This window comes from Drosophila pseudoobscura, chromosome X, assembly GCF_009870125.1.
Source record: "Drosophila pseudoobscura strain MV-25-SWS-2005 chromosome X, UCI_Dpse_MV25, whole genome shotgun sequence".
In the NCBI taxonomy this organism is placed as follows: domain Eukaryota; kingdom Metazoa; phylum Arthropoda; class Insecta; order Diptera; family Drosophilidae; genus Drosophila; species Drosophila pseudoobscura.
The window spans coordinates 1-12,511 of NC_046683.1; the positions used below are offsets into that span (position 1 = coordinate 1).

The 12,511-nt window shown below is 34.1% G+C and overlaps 7 long non-coding RNA genes across 29 annotated transcripts; all 7 read right to left on the bottom strand.

Annotated features, from left to right (window-relative positions):
* Positions 1–80: 80 nt before the first annotated feature.
* Positions 81–1,264, bottom strand: LOC26533681 (uncharacterized). 12 transcript variants are annotated; one of them, XR_004470656.1, is made up of 5 exons: positions 608–1,154; positions 512–550; positions 428–459; positions 250–371; positions 81–188 (listed from the first exon to the last, which is right to left on the bottom strand). It is a non-coding gene; the product is annotated as an uncharacterized lncRNA (long non-coding RNA). The 12 variants fall into 12 exon arrangements; XR_004470658.1 differs by having other exon boundaries at positions 250–550; positions 608–634; positions 702–1,159; XR_004470659.1 differs by having other exon boundaries at positions 250–634; positions 702–765; positions 830–1,158.
* A 20-nt stretch (positions 1,265–1,284) lies between these two features.
* On the bottom strand, positions 1,285–2,558 carry LOC117185134 (uncharacterized). Of its 3 annotated transcripts, XR_004470670.1 has the most exons (5): positions 2,415–2,558; positions 2,222–2,354; positions 2,110–2,138; positions 1,512–1,782; positions 1,285–1,459 (listed from the first exon to the last, which is right to left on the bottom strand). It is a non-coding gene; the product is annotated as an uncharacterized lncRNA (long non-coding RNA). The 3 variants fall into 3 exon arrangements; XR_004470671.1 differs by lacking the exons at positions 1,285–1,459; positions 1,512–1,782 and adding an exon at positions 1,919–2,037; XR_004470669.1 differs by lacking the exons at positions 1,285–1,459; positions 1,512–1,782 and having other exon boundaries at positions 1,940–2,138.
* Positions 2,559–3,213: 655 nt separating this feature from the next.
* LOC26532433 (uncharacterized) lies at positions 3,214–3,822 on the bottom strand. Its single transcript, XR_004470648.1, has 4 exons — positions 3,659–3,822; positions 3,567–3,598; positions 3,391–3,486; positions 3,214–3,331 (listed from the first exon to the last, which is right to left on the bottom strand). It is a non-coding gene; the product is annotated as an uncharacterized lncRNA (long non-coding RNA).
* A 77-nt stretch (positions 3,823–3,899) lies between these two features.
* LOC26534262 (uncharacterized) lies at positions 3,900–10,431 on the bottom strand. Of its 4 annotated transcripts, none has more exons than XR_004470644.1 (10): positions 9,794–10,431; positions 9,615–9,737; positions 9,445–9,553; positions 9,344–9,375; positions 9,087–9,263; positions 8,995–9,026; positions 8,738–8,914; positions 8,646–8,677; positions 4,008–4,184; positions 3,900–3,947 (listed from the first exon to the last, which is right to left on the bottom strand). It is a non-coding gene; the product is annotated as an uncharacterized lncRNA (long non-coding RNA). The 4 variants fall into 4 exon arrangements; XR_004470645.1 differs by having other exon boundaries at positions 3,933–3,947; positions 4,014–4,184; XR_004470647.1 differs by lacking the exon at positions 3,900–3,947 and having other exon boundaries at positions 3,989–4,184; positions 8,646–8,661; positions 8,803–8,914.
* LOC26532547 (uncharacterized) lies at positions 4,367–5,042 on the bottom strand. 6 transcript variants are annotated; one of them, XR_004470664.1, is made up of 5 exons: positions 4,894–5,036; positions 4,798–4,836; positions 4,714–4,745; positions 4,536–4,657; positions 4,367–4,474 (listed from the first exon to the last, which is right to left on the bottom strand). It is a non-coding gene; the product is annotated as an uncharacterized lncRNA (long non-coding RNA). The 6 variants fall into 6 exon arrangements; XR_004470665.1 differs by having other exon boundaries at positions 4,536–4,836; positions 4,894–4,920; positions 4,988–5,042; XR_004470661.1 differs by having other exon boundaries at positions 4,798–5,036.
* Positions 5,572–6,841, bottom strand: LOC26532689 (uncharacterized). 2 transcript variants are annotated; one of them, XR_004470667.1, is made up of 5 exons: positions 6,702–6,841; positions 6,509–6,641; positions 6,397–6,425; positions 5,799–6,069; positions 5,572–5,746 (listed from the first exon to the last, which is right to left on the bottom strand). It is a non-coding gene; the product is annotated as an uncharacterized lncRNA (long non-coding RNA). The 2 variants fall into 2 exon arrangements; XR_004470668.1 differs by lacking the exons at positions 5,572–5,746; positions 5,799–6,069 and adding an exon at positions 6,206–6,324.
* Positions 10,432–10,525: 94 nt separating the features above from the next.
* LOC117185133 (uncharacterized) lies at positions 10,526–11,919 on the bottom strand. The gene is made up of 6 exons (XR_004470666.1): positions 11,780–11,919; positions 11,586–11,718; positions 11,475–11,503; positions 11,386–11,401; positions 10,620–10,823; positions 10,526–10,567 (listed from the first exon to the last, which is right to left on the bottom strand). It is a non-coding gene; the product is annotated as an uncharacterized lncRNA (long non-coding RNA).
* Positions 11,920–12,511: the final 592 nt, after the last annotated feature.

Consider the following 12,511-nt stretch of genomic DNA (forward strand, 5'->3'; position numbering starts at 1 on the left):
ACCTTACCACCTGAAATGTAAATAAAAAAAATTTAAAATCATCATAAAAAAAATAATTAAAAGCCAATAAACTACCCACCAAATCTATCATACATACATACATACATACATACGTACAAAATAACTATTTACATAACAATCAATGTCAGTAAATACGCAAACAAGTTGTAGACAACAAGCGCAACAGCCTGTGAAAATAAAACAAACATCAGTCATCAAAAGCCAACAAATACAACAATAAATACTTACCATTGTATGTGACACCTTACCACCAAACCAGCAAAAAATAAAACTGCAGATAAAATAAAATTACAATTGGCGTAAAAACAATTGAAATCACTTTTTCTTTTTCACACCAATTTTCTTTAAACCTGAAAATAAAACACTATACTCATTAAAAGTCAACAAATATAACAACATAAATTACCTAACTTGATTGATGACACTCTATTACCAAACCTGTAAATAAAACAAAATTAAATTCAGCCAAAATACAATTTAAAACACTTACCAAATCTGCCGCAAACCTGAAACTAAAACAACCAAAGTCCTAAAAAAAAAAAAGAGCCAACAAATATAACAACATAAGCTACACAAAATTACATACAAATTATTACAAAGCTGAAGACAAAACCTGCCAATTAAATAAATAAAACACATATTGGTGTACGAAATTAGCTGTATGTACATAATAAATTTACATATGTATGTCAGCAACTAAGTAAGCAGCCAGAAGTCATCCCAACGCAACATCCAGTGAATCAACTTGAAAATAAAATAACTATATTCATTAAAAGCCAACAAATATAAAAACAAAAAATCACTTAACTGGAATGCCGACAATTTGCCACCAAACCTACAAAATGAAAACCTGCAAATAAAATAAAATTAAATTTATCCAAAATACAACTCAAAACGCTTACCAAATCTGCAGCAAACCTGAAAACAAAACAAAATTTAAAACATAAACATAAAAATTTAAATAAACAAAACACATATGGTGTATGAAATTAACTGTAATTACATAACAAATGTACATATGTCAGCAACTAAGCAAGCAGCCAGAAGACATCCCAACGCAACATCCAGGGAATTAACTTGAAAATAAAACAAATATATTCAATAAAAGCCAACAAATATAAAAACAAAAATTACTTAACTTGAATGCCGACAATTTACCACCAAACCTATAAAATATAAACCTGCAAATAAAATAAAATTAAATTCAGCCAAAATACAATTCAAAACACTTACCAAATCTGCAGCAAACCTGAAAAAAAAACAAAATTTAAAACGTCAGCAACTAAGCAAGCAACCAGAAGACATCCCAACACAACATCCAGGGAATCAACTTGAAAATAAAAAAAAAAATATATTCAATAAAAGCCAAAAAATATAAAAACTAAAAGTACTTAACTTAAATGCCGACAATTTACCACCAAACCTACAAAATATAAACCTGCAAATAAAATTAAATTAAATTCAGCCAAAATACAATTCAGAACACTCACCAAATCTGCAGCAAACCAGAAAATAAAACAAAATTTAAAACGTCAGCAACTAAGCAAGCAACCAGAAGACATCCCAACACAACACCCAGGGAATCAACTTGAAAATAAAATAATTATATTCAATAAAAGCCAACAAATATAAAAACAAAAAATTACTTAACTTGAATGCCGACAATTTACCACCAAACCTATAAAATATAAACCTGCAAATAAAATAAAATTAAATTCAGCCAAAATACAATTCAAAACACTTACCAAATCGGCAGCAAACCTGAAAATAAAACAAAATTTAAAACGTCAGCAACTTAGCAAGCAACCAGAAGACATCCCAACACAACATCCAGGGAATCAACTTGAAAATAAAATAATTATATTCAATAAAAGCCAACAAATATAAAAACAAAAAATTACTTAACTTGAATGCCGACAAATTACCACCAAACCTATAAAATATAAACCTGCAAATAAAATAAAATTAAATTCAGCCAAAATACAACTCAGAACACTTACCAAATCTGCAGCAAACCTGAAAATAAAACAAAATTAACAAAAAAAAAAAAACTCAAAAATCAACAAATACACAACTCAAACTACTTACCAAATTCTCCGCACATCAAAAGTCAAAACCTGAAAATAAAACAAAAAACAAAAAGTTTTTATATCTTTTACAGATAGCAAGCAAATGCATTCATCGCTTTCACGAAACTTACATCCTCCAGACCCATACGCATCCCGGGTGGCCGGACCAGCAGCCACTCGGTTGATCGAGCCAATCCACAGGCAACGCATCCTCGGTGGCCGGACCAGCAGCCACTCGGCCGAGCGGGCTAACCTGAGCTTAATCTTAAAATAAAATTAAATTAAAGCAAGAAAAAAAAATTTTTAATTAATTGTAATAAATACCACATTGTTATCGATATTTATGTAATCTTATGTTGCCAAAACTTGTAATGTTGTCAGATATAATGTTATATGTTGCTAGATAGTAATAAGAACATTAATAAAGTTTGCGTCAGGTCACACCCTGAGCAAGTTTACACATCAAAAAAAGCGGCCAGAAGCAGGCTCAAGGTGAACAAACTGATCAACGATGATAGACTCACAAAGCAAGCTTTAGGGAGGCCCAGCGCATGGGAGCAGATATCCAAACGTCCTCAAACATTCCGAGTGGCCCCCTTTCCAGCAGGTAGCCATCGCAGGGATGTGAGTGGCTGTGACGAGGGCCGAAGTGGACCAGTGAGGGGCTTCACAAACCCTTTCTCTGGCAGAAATGTCCAACCGAAGGCCAGCCACCATAGTACCGAAATCAAGAGAAGGCTTACCAAGATTAAGAACAGAGAAAAGAGAAAACAAACGACCAGCCAAAAAAAGGATAAAGTAGGGAAAGGACGGATAGCTCCTATAGCCGTGGACATGAATCCCAACCCAGCCGCCAGCCATCTGGAGAAATTCCAGAATAGACTGCGAGAGGAGCAGATTGCACTCTCACAGTCCTCTAAAACAATGGCAATGGGTCCGGCCGAACCTGAAAGCAAGCGATTTGAAGAAAGGCTGAACAAAATCGAAGCCAGCATAAGTGACATCCTGGCTGCCATCAGTCAACTAGGCAGTCTAGTGCAGAGCCTTCCCTCCAACGACAAGTCCGTGCCCCTCAGGGCAGACAGAGATAACAGCAGCCAAATGGAAGAAGACAACTAAAATGACTCATGTTAATATCACAGGCAACATTGACATCCAGCCAATACAAATTTATTCATGCACACAAATAACAGCAGCAACAACAACAATCCCAATACGTTAAGGGTAGCCTTTTGGAATGCCTGTGGAATAAAAAATAAAATGATTAAATCAGAAACTCATATGACAAATGTGAACATACATGGTCATCGAAACAAGGGTCAAACAGGATGCATGGAAACACCCAATTTTGCTCGACAAATCCTAAGCTGGTCCTTGATTATTAACACCTTACCACCTGAAATGTAAATAAATAAAGTTAAAATCAGTACAAAAAATCATTAAAAGCCAATAAATATAACAACAAAAACTACTTACCAAATTTATCATGAATCTGAAAATAGAAAAACCTGAAAATAAAACAAAATATAAAATAACTATTTACATAACAAATTAATTTAAATAAATACGCAAATAATTAGTAGACATCAGGAGCAACAGCCTTCGCAAGATACACGCTTGAAATAACATTTACATTGGAATAAATCTGCATTAAAATGTGGCGAAGGACCCTCACGTCATACATGGAATCACCCAACTTTGTCGACAAATTCTAAGCTGGTCCTTGATTACTGGCACCATACCACCTGAAATGTAAATAAACAAAGTTAAAATTACCACAAAAAATCATTAAAAGCCAATAAATATAACAACAAAAACTACTTACCAAATTTATCATGAATCTGAAAATAGAAAAACCTGAAAGCAAAACAAAATATAAAATAACTATTTACATAACAAATCAATTTAAATAAATACTCAAACAATTTGTAGACATCAGGAGTAACAGCCCTTCCAAGAGACACGCTGGAAAAATCATTTACATTGGAATAAATCTGCATTAAAATGTGGCGAAGGACCCTCACGTCATACATGGATTCACCCAACTTTGTCGACAAATTCTAAGCTGGTCCTTGATTACTGGCACCTTACCACCTGAAATGTAAATAATCAAAGTTAAAATCACCACAAAAAATCATTAAAAGCCAATAAATATAACAACAAAAACTACTTACCAAATTGATCATGATTACTGACACCTTACCACCTGAAATGTAAATAAAAAAAATTTAAAATCATCATAAAAAAAATAATTAAAAGCCAATAAACTACCCACCAAATCTATCATACATACATACATACATACATACGTACAAAATAACTATTTACATAACAATCAATGTCAGTAAATACGCAAACAAGTTGTAGACAACAAGCGCAACAGCCTGTGAAAATAAAACAAACATCAGTCATCAAAAGCCAACAAATACAACAATAAATACTTACCATTGTATGTGACACCTTACCACCAAACCAGCAAAAAATAAAACTGCAGATAAAATAAAATTACAATTGGCGTAAAAACAATTGAAATCACTTTTTCTTTTTCACACCAATTTTCTTTAAACCTGAAAATAAAACACTATACTCATTAAAAGTCAACAAATATAACAACATAAATTACCTAACTTGATTGATGACACTCTATTACCAAACCTGTAAATAAAACAAAATTAAATTCAGCCAAAATACAATTTAAAACACTTACCAAATCTGCCGCAAACCTGAAACTAAAACAACCAAAGTCCTAAAAAAAAAAAAGAGCCAACAAATATAACAACATAAGCTACACAAAATTACATACAAATTATTACAAAGCTGAAGACAAAACCTGCCAATTAAATAAATAAAACACATATTGGTGTACGAAATTAGCTGTATGTACATAATAAATTTACATATGTATGTCAGCAACTAAGTAAGCAGCCAGAAGTCATCCCAACGCAACATCCAATGAATCAACTTGAAAATAAAATAACTATATTCATTAAAAGCCAACAAATATAAAAACAAAAAATCACTTAACTGGAATGCCGACAATTTGCCACCAAACCTACAAAATGAAAACCTGCAAATAAAATAAAATTAAATTTATCCAAAATACAACTCAAAACGCTTACCAAATCTGCAGCAAACCTGAAAACAAAACAAAATTTAAAACATAAACATAAAAATTTAAATAAACAAAACACATATGGTGTATGAAATTAACTGTAATTACATAACAAATGTACATATGTCAGCAACTAAGCAAGCAGCCAGAAGACATCCCAACGCAACATCCAGGGAATTAACTTGAAAATAAAACAAATATATTCAATAAAAGCCAACAAATATAAAAACAAAAATTACTTAACTTGAATGCCGACAATTTACCACCAAACCTATAAAATATAAACCTGCAAATAAAATAAAATTAAATTCAGCCAAAATACAATTCAAAACACTTACCAAATCTGCAGCAAACCTGAAAAAAAAAACAAAATTTAAAACGTCAGCAACTAAGCAAGCAACCAGAAGACATCCCAACACAACATCCAGGGAATCAACTTGAAAATAAAAAAAAAAATATATTCAATAAAAGCCAAAAAATATAAAAACTAAAAGTACTTAACTTAAATGCCGACAATTTACCACCAAACCTACAAAATATAAACCTGCAAATAAAATTAAATTAAATTCAGCCAAAATACAATTCAGAACACTCACCAAATCTGCAGCAAACCAGAAAATAAAACAAAATTTAAAACGTCAGCAACTAAGCAAGCAACCAGAAGACATCCCAACACAACACCCAGGGAATCAACTTGAAAATAAAATAATTATATTCAATAAAAGCCAACAAATATAAAAACAAAAAATTACTTAACTTGAATGCCGACAATTTACCACCAAACCTATAAAATATAAACCTGCAAATAAAATAAAATTAAATTCAGCCAAAATACAATTCAAAACACTTACCAAATCGGCAGCAAACCTGAAAATAAAACAAAATTTAAAACGTCAGCAACTTAGCAAGCAACCAGAAGACATCCCAACACAACATCCAGGGAATCAACTTGAAAATAAAATAATTATATTCAATAAAAGCCAACAAATATAAAAACAAAAAATTACTTAACTTGAATGCCGACAAATTACCACCAAACCTATAAAATATAAACCTGCAAATAAAATAAAATTAAATTCAGCCAAAATACAACTCAGAACACTTACCAAATCTGCAGCAAACCTGAAAATAAAACAAAATTAACAAAAAAAAAAAAACTCAAAAATCAACAAATACACAACTCAAACTACTTACCAAATTCTCCGCACATCAAAAGTCAAAACCTGAAAATAAAACAAAAAACAAAAAGTTTTTATATCTTTTACAGATAGCAAGCAAATGCATTCATCGCTTTCACGAAACTTACATCCTCCAGACCCATACGCATCCCGGGTGGCCGGACCAGCAGCCACTCGGTTGATCGAGCCAATCCACAGGCAACGCATCCTCGGTGGCCGGACCAGCAGCCACTCGGCCGAGCGGGCTAACCTGAGCTTAATCTTAAAATAAAATTAAATTAAAGCAAGAAAAAAAAATTTTTAATTAATTGTAATAAATACCACATTGTTATCGATATTTATGTAATCTTATGTTGCCAAAACTTGTAATGTTGTCAGATATAATGTTATATGTTGCTAGATAGTAATAAGAACATTAATAAAGTTTGCGTCAGGTCACACCCTGAGCAAGTTTACACATCAAAAAAAATGCAGGTGGCGATGGGATTGGTTCGACATGAAGAGAGACTGCCAATTTAGTTCGCAAGACGAACACATCAGAAAAACGAAAGTAGCCATATCGAACAGCCTGAGCTCCTTCCATGGCAGGTAGTGCCATCGAGCAAGAGAGTGCCTTCTATTCACATAGCTGGTGTCAAAGCTATAGTTCCCCTACTAGAACAACTCAATTATACAGCGGGTGTGGACAGCTTCAAAACGAAAAGCACCCCAGGGAACGGTATCAGAATCCAATGCGTTGATATGAACGCCCATAGGAAAATAACACAACTCCTCCACGACCAAAAGTTGCTAATGCATACGCACCAGCCAAACGGTCAGCGTGGTGCACGTTATATTCTGAGACACCTGCACTACTCGACGACGAATGAGTGGATTTCTGCTGAATTAAAAAAAAGGGCCTTCGTCGTCAAATTCTGCGCCAACATGAAGCATGTAGCTACAGGAAGGCCAATAAACATGTTCGATCTAGAGATTGAGCAGAAAAGGGATGGCTCGCATGATGAAATCCTAAAGATAAATGTATTAGGAGGACAGTCAGTGGCATTTGAAAAAAAGTTGCCACCCAGGGATCCCCTGCAATGCCACAGGTGCCAGGCCTATGGTCACACCAGAAACTATTGCCGGAACGAGCCCAAATGCATGAAGTGTGCCAGAGGCCACCTCTCAACCGAATGCACGAAGCCCAGGCACACCCCAGCCAAGTGCGCAAACTGCGACGGGGAACATGTCAGCTGCTTTAAGGGCTGTCCAGCCTTTAAAGCGGCCAGAAGCAGGCTCAAGGTGAACAAACTGATCAACGATGATAGACTCACAAAGCAAGCTTTAGGGAGGCCCAGCGCATGGGAGCAGATATCCAAACGTCCTCAAACATTCCGAGTGGCCCCCTTTCCAGCAGGTAGCCATCGCAGGGATGTGAGTGGCTGTGACGAGGGCCGAAGTGGACCAGTGAGGGGCTTCACAAACCCTTTCTCTGGCAGAAATGTCCAACCGAAGGCCAGCCACCATAGTACCGAAATCAAGAGAAGGCTTACCAAGATTAAGAACAGAGAAAAGAGAAAACAAACGACCAGCCAAAAAAAGGATAAAGTAGGGAAAGGACGGATAGCTCCTATAGCCGTGGACATGAATCCCAACCCAGCCGCCAGCCATCTGGAGAAATTCCAGAATAGACTGCGAGAGGAGCAGATTACACTCTCACAGTCCTCTAAAACAATGGCAGTGGGTCCGGCCGAACCTGAAAGCAAGCGATATGAAGAAAGGCTGAACAAAATCGAAGCCAGCATAAGTGACATCCTGGCTGCCATCAGTCAACTAGGCAGTCTAGTGCAGAGCCTTCCCTCCAACGACAAGTCCGTGCCCCTCAGGGCCGACAGAGATAACAGCAGCCAAATGGAAGAAGACAACTAAAATGACTCATGTTAATATCACAGGCAACATTGACATCCAGCCAATACAAATTTATTCATGCACACAAATAACAGCAGCAACAACAACAATCCCAATACGTTAAGGGTAGCCTTTTGGAATGCCAGTGGAATAAAAAATAAAATGATTAAATCAGAAACTCATATGACAAATGTGAACATACATGGTCATCGAAACAAGGGTCAAACAGGATGCATGGAAACACCCAATTTTGCTCGACAAATCCTAAGCTGGTCCTTGATTATTAACACCTTACCACCTGAAATGTAAATAAATAAAGTTAAAATCAGTACAAAAAATCATTAAAAGCCAATAAATATAACAACAAAAACTACTTACCAAATTTATCATGAATCTGAAAATAGAAAAACCTGAAAATAAAATAAAATATAAAATAACTATTTACATAACAAATTAATTTAAATAAATACGCAAATAATTAGTAGACATCAGGAGCAACAGCCTTCGCAAGATACACGCTTGAAATAACATTTACATTGGAATAAATCTGCATTAAAATGTGGCGAAGGACCCTCACGTCATACATGGAATCACCCAACTTTGTCGACAAATTCTAAGCTGGTCCTTGATTACTGGCACCTTACCACCTGAAATGTAAATAAACAAAGTTAAAATTACCACAAAAAATCATTAAAAGCCAATAAATATAACAACAAAAACTACTTACCAAATTTATCATGAATCTGAAAATAGAAAAACCTGAAAGCAAAACAAAATATAAAATAACTATTTACATAACAAATCAATCTAAATAAATACTCAAACAATTTGTAGACATCAGGAGTAACAGCCCTTCCAAGAGACACGCTTGAAAAACCACTTACATTGGAATAAATCTGCATTAAAATGTGGCGAAGGACCCTCACGTCATACATGGATTCACCCAACTTTGTCGACAAATTCTAAGCTGGTCCTTGATTACTGGCACCTTACCACCTGAAATGTAAATAAACAAAGTTAAAATCACCACAAAAAATCATTAAAAGCCAATAAATATAACAACAAAAACTACTTACCAAATTTATCATGATTACTGACACCTTACCACCTGAAATGTAAATAAAAAAAAAATTTAAAATCATCATAAAAAATAATTAAAAGCCAATAAACTACCCACCAAATCTATCATACATACATACATACATACATACGTACAAAATAACTATTTACATAACAATCAATGTCAGTAAATACGCAAACAAGTTGTAGACATCAAGCGCAACAGCCTGTGAAAATAAAACAAACATCAGTCATCAAAAGCCAACAAATACAACAATAAATACTTACCATTGCATGTGACACCTTACCACCAAACCAGCAAAAAATAAAACTGCAGATAAAATAAAAATTACAATTGGCGTAAAAACAATTGAAATCACTTTTTCTTTTTCACACCAATTTTCTTTAAACCTGAAAATAAAACACTATACTCATTAAAAGTCAACAAATATAACAACATAAATTACCTAACTTGATTGATGACACTCTATTACCAAACCTGTAAATAAAACAAAATTAAATTCAGCCAAAATACAATTTAAAACACTTACCAAATCTGCCGCAAACCTGAAACTAAAACAACCAAAGTCCTAAAAAAAAAAAGAGCCAACAAATATAACAACATAAACTACACAAAATTACATACAAATTATTACAAAGCTGAAGACAAAACCTGCCAATTAAATAAATAAAACACATATTGGTGTACGAAATTAGCTGTATGTACATAATAAATTTACATATGTATGTCAGCAACTAAGTAAGCAGCCAGAAGTCATCCCAACGCAACATCCAGTGAATCAACTTGAAAATAAAATAACTATATTCATTAAAAGCCAACAAATATAAAAACAAAAAATCACTTAACTGGAATGCCGACAATTTGCCACCAAACCTACAAAATGAAAACCTGCAAATAAAATAAAATTAAATTTATCCAAAATACAACTCAAAACGCTTACCAAATCTGCAGCAAACCTGAAAACAAAACAAAATTTAAAACATAAACATAAAAATTTAAATAAACAAAACACATATGGTGTATGAAATTAACTGTAAGTACATAACAAATGTACATATGTCAGCAACTAAGCAAGCAGCCAGAAGACATTCCAACGCAACATCCAGGGAATCAACTTGAAAATAAAATAATTATATTCAATAAAAGCCAACAAATATAAAAACAAAAATTACTTAACTTGAATGCCGACAATTTACCACCAAACCTATAAAATATAAACCTGCAAATAAAATAAAATTAAATTCAGCCAAAATACAATTCAAAACACTTACCAAATCTGCAGCAAACCTGAAAATAAAACAAAATTTAAAACGTCAGCAACTAAGCAAGCAACCAGAAGACATCCCAACACAACATCCAGGGAATCAACTTGAAAATAAAAAAAAAATATATTCAATAAAAGCCAAAAAATATAAAAACTAAAATTACTTAACTTGAATGCCGACAATTTACCACCAAACCTACAAAATATAAACCTGCAAATAAAATAAAATTAAATTCAGCCAAAATACAATTCAGAACACTTACCAAATCTGCAGCAAACCAGAAAATAAAACAAAATTTAAAACGTCAGCAACTAAGCAAGCAACCAGAAGACATCCCAACACAACACCCAGGGAATCAACTTGAAAATAAAATAATTATATTCAATAAAAGCCAACAAATATAAAAACAAAAAATTACTTAACTTGAATGCCGACAATTTACCACCAAACCTATAAAATATAAACCTGCAAATAAAATAAAATTAAATCCAGCCAAAATACAATTCAAAACACTTACCAAATCGGCAGCAAACCTGAAAATAAAACAAAATTTAAAACGTCAGCAACTAAGCAAGCAACCAGAAGACATCCCAACACAACATCCAGGGAATCAACTTGAAAATAAAATAATTATATTCAATAAAAGCCAACAAATATAAAAACAAAAAATTACTTAACTTGAATGCCGACAATTTACCACCAAACCTATAAAATATAAACCTGCAAATAAAATAAAATTAAATCCAGCCAAAATACAATTCAGAACACTTACCAAATCTGCAGCAAACCTGAAAATAAAACAAAATTAACAAAAAAAAAAAAAACTCAAAAATCAACAAATACACAACTCAAACTACTTACCAAATTCTCCGCACATCAAAAGTCAAAACCTGAAAATAAAACAAAAAACAACAAGTTTTTATATCTTTTACAGATAGCAAGCAAATGCATCATCGCTTTCACGAAACTTACATCCTCCAGACCCATACGCATCCCGGGTGGCCGGACCAGCAGCCACTCGGTTGATCGAGCCAATCCACAGGCAACGCATCCTCGGTGGCCGGACCAGCAGCCACTCGGCCGAGCGGGCTAACCTGAGCTTAATCTTAAAATAAAATTAAATTAAAGCAAGAAAAAAAAATTGTTTAATTAATTGTAATAAATACCACATTGTTATCGATATTTATGTAATCTTATGTTGCCAAAACTTGTAATGTTGTCAGATATAATGTTATATGTTGCTAGATAGTAATAAGAACATTAATAAAGTTTGCGTCAGGTCACACTGAGCAAGTTTACACATCAAAAAAAGTCGAATATATACAACAACATGATGCTTTCTACTTACGCAGATGACACAATCATCCTATGTGCTAAAAAAGAAGCCAGTACAGCGGTTAGAACAAATCAGCGCTATCTTGAACACTTCACTGCCTGGGCTTCCAAATGGTGCATCAGCCTTAATACCAGCAAAACGGTCCATGTCCTCTACACAAGGCGATCGATTGCAAATGGCATAGGTGAGCTATCGCCAAAAATGTACAACGAAGCAATCAAAAGTAAGCCAAGGCATCGCTATCTAGGCTTGATAATGGACAGGAAACTTGTGCTACATGCCCATACCACCCAGTTAGCAATTCGAGTGAGAGCAGCAGCCATGAGACTGAACTGGATCATTGGTCATCAGAGCCGGCTATCTAAAAGATGCAAAATGGTTATTTATAAACAATTAATCGCCCCAATATGGCAATATGCCTTACCTGTATGGGGAGCATTGGTATGCGAATCACAATTTTGCAGGGTAGAAAGCGCACAGAACCAACTCCTACGGAAAATCGTGAAGGCTAGCAGGTACACAAGAAATCAAGTTATCCGAGATGCACACAACATTGACTCTG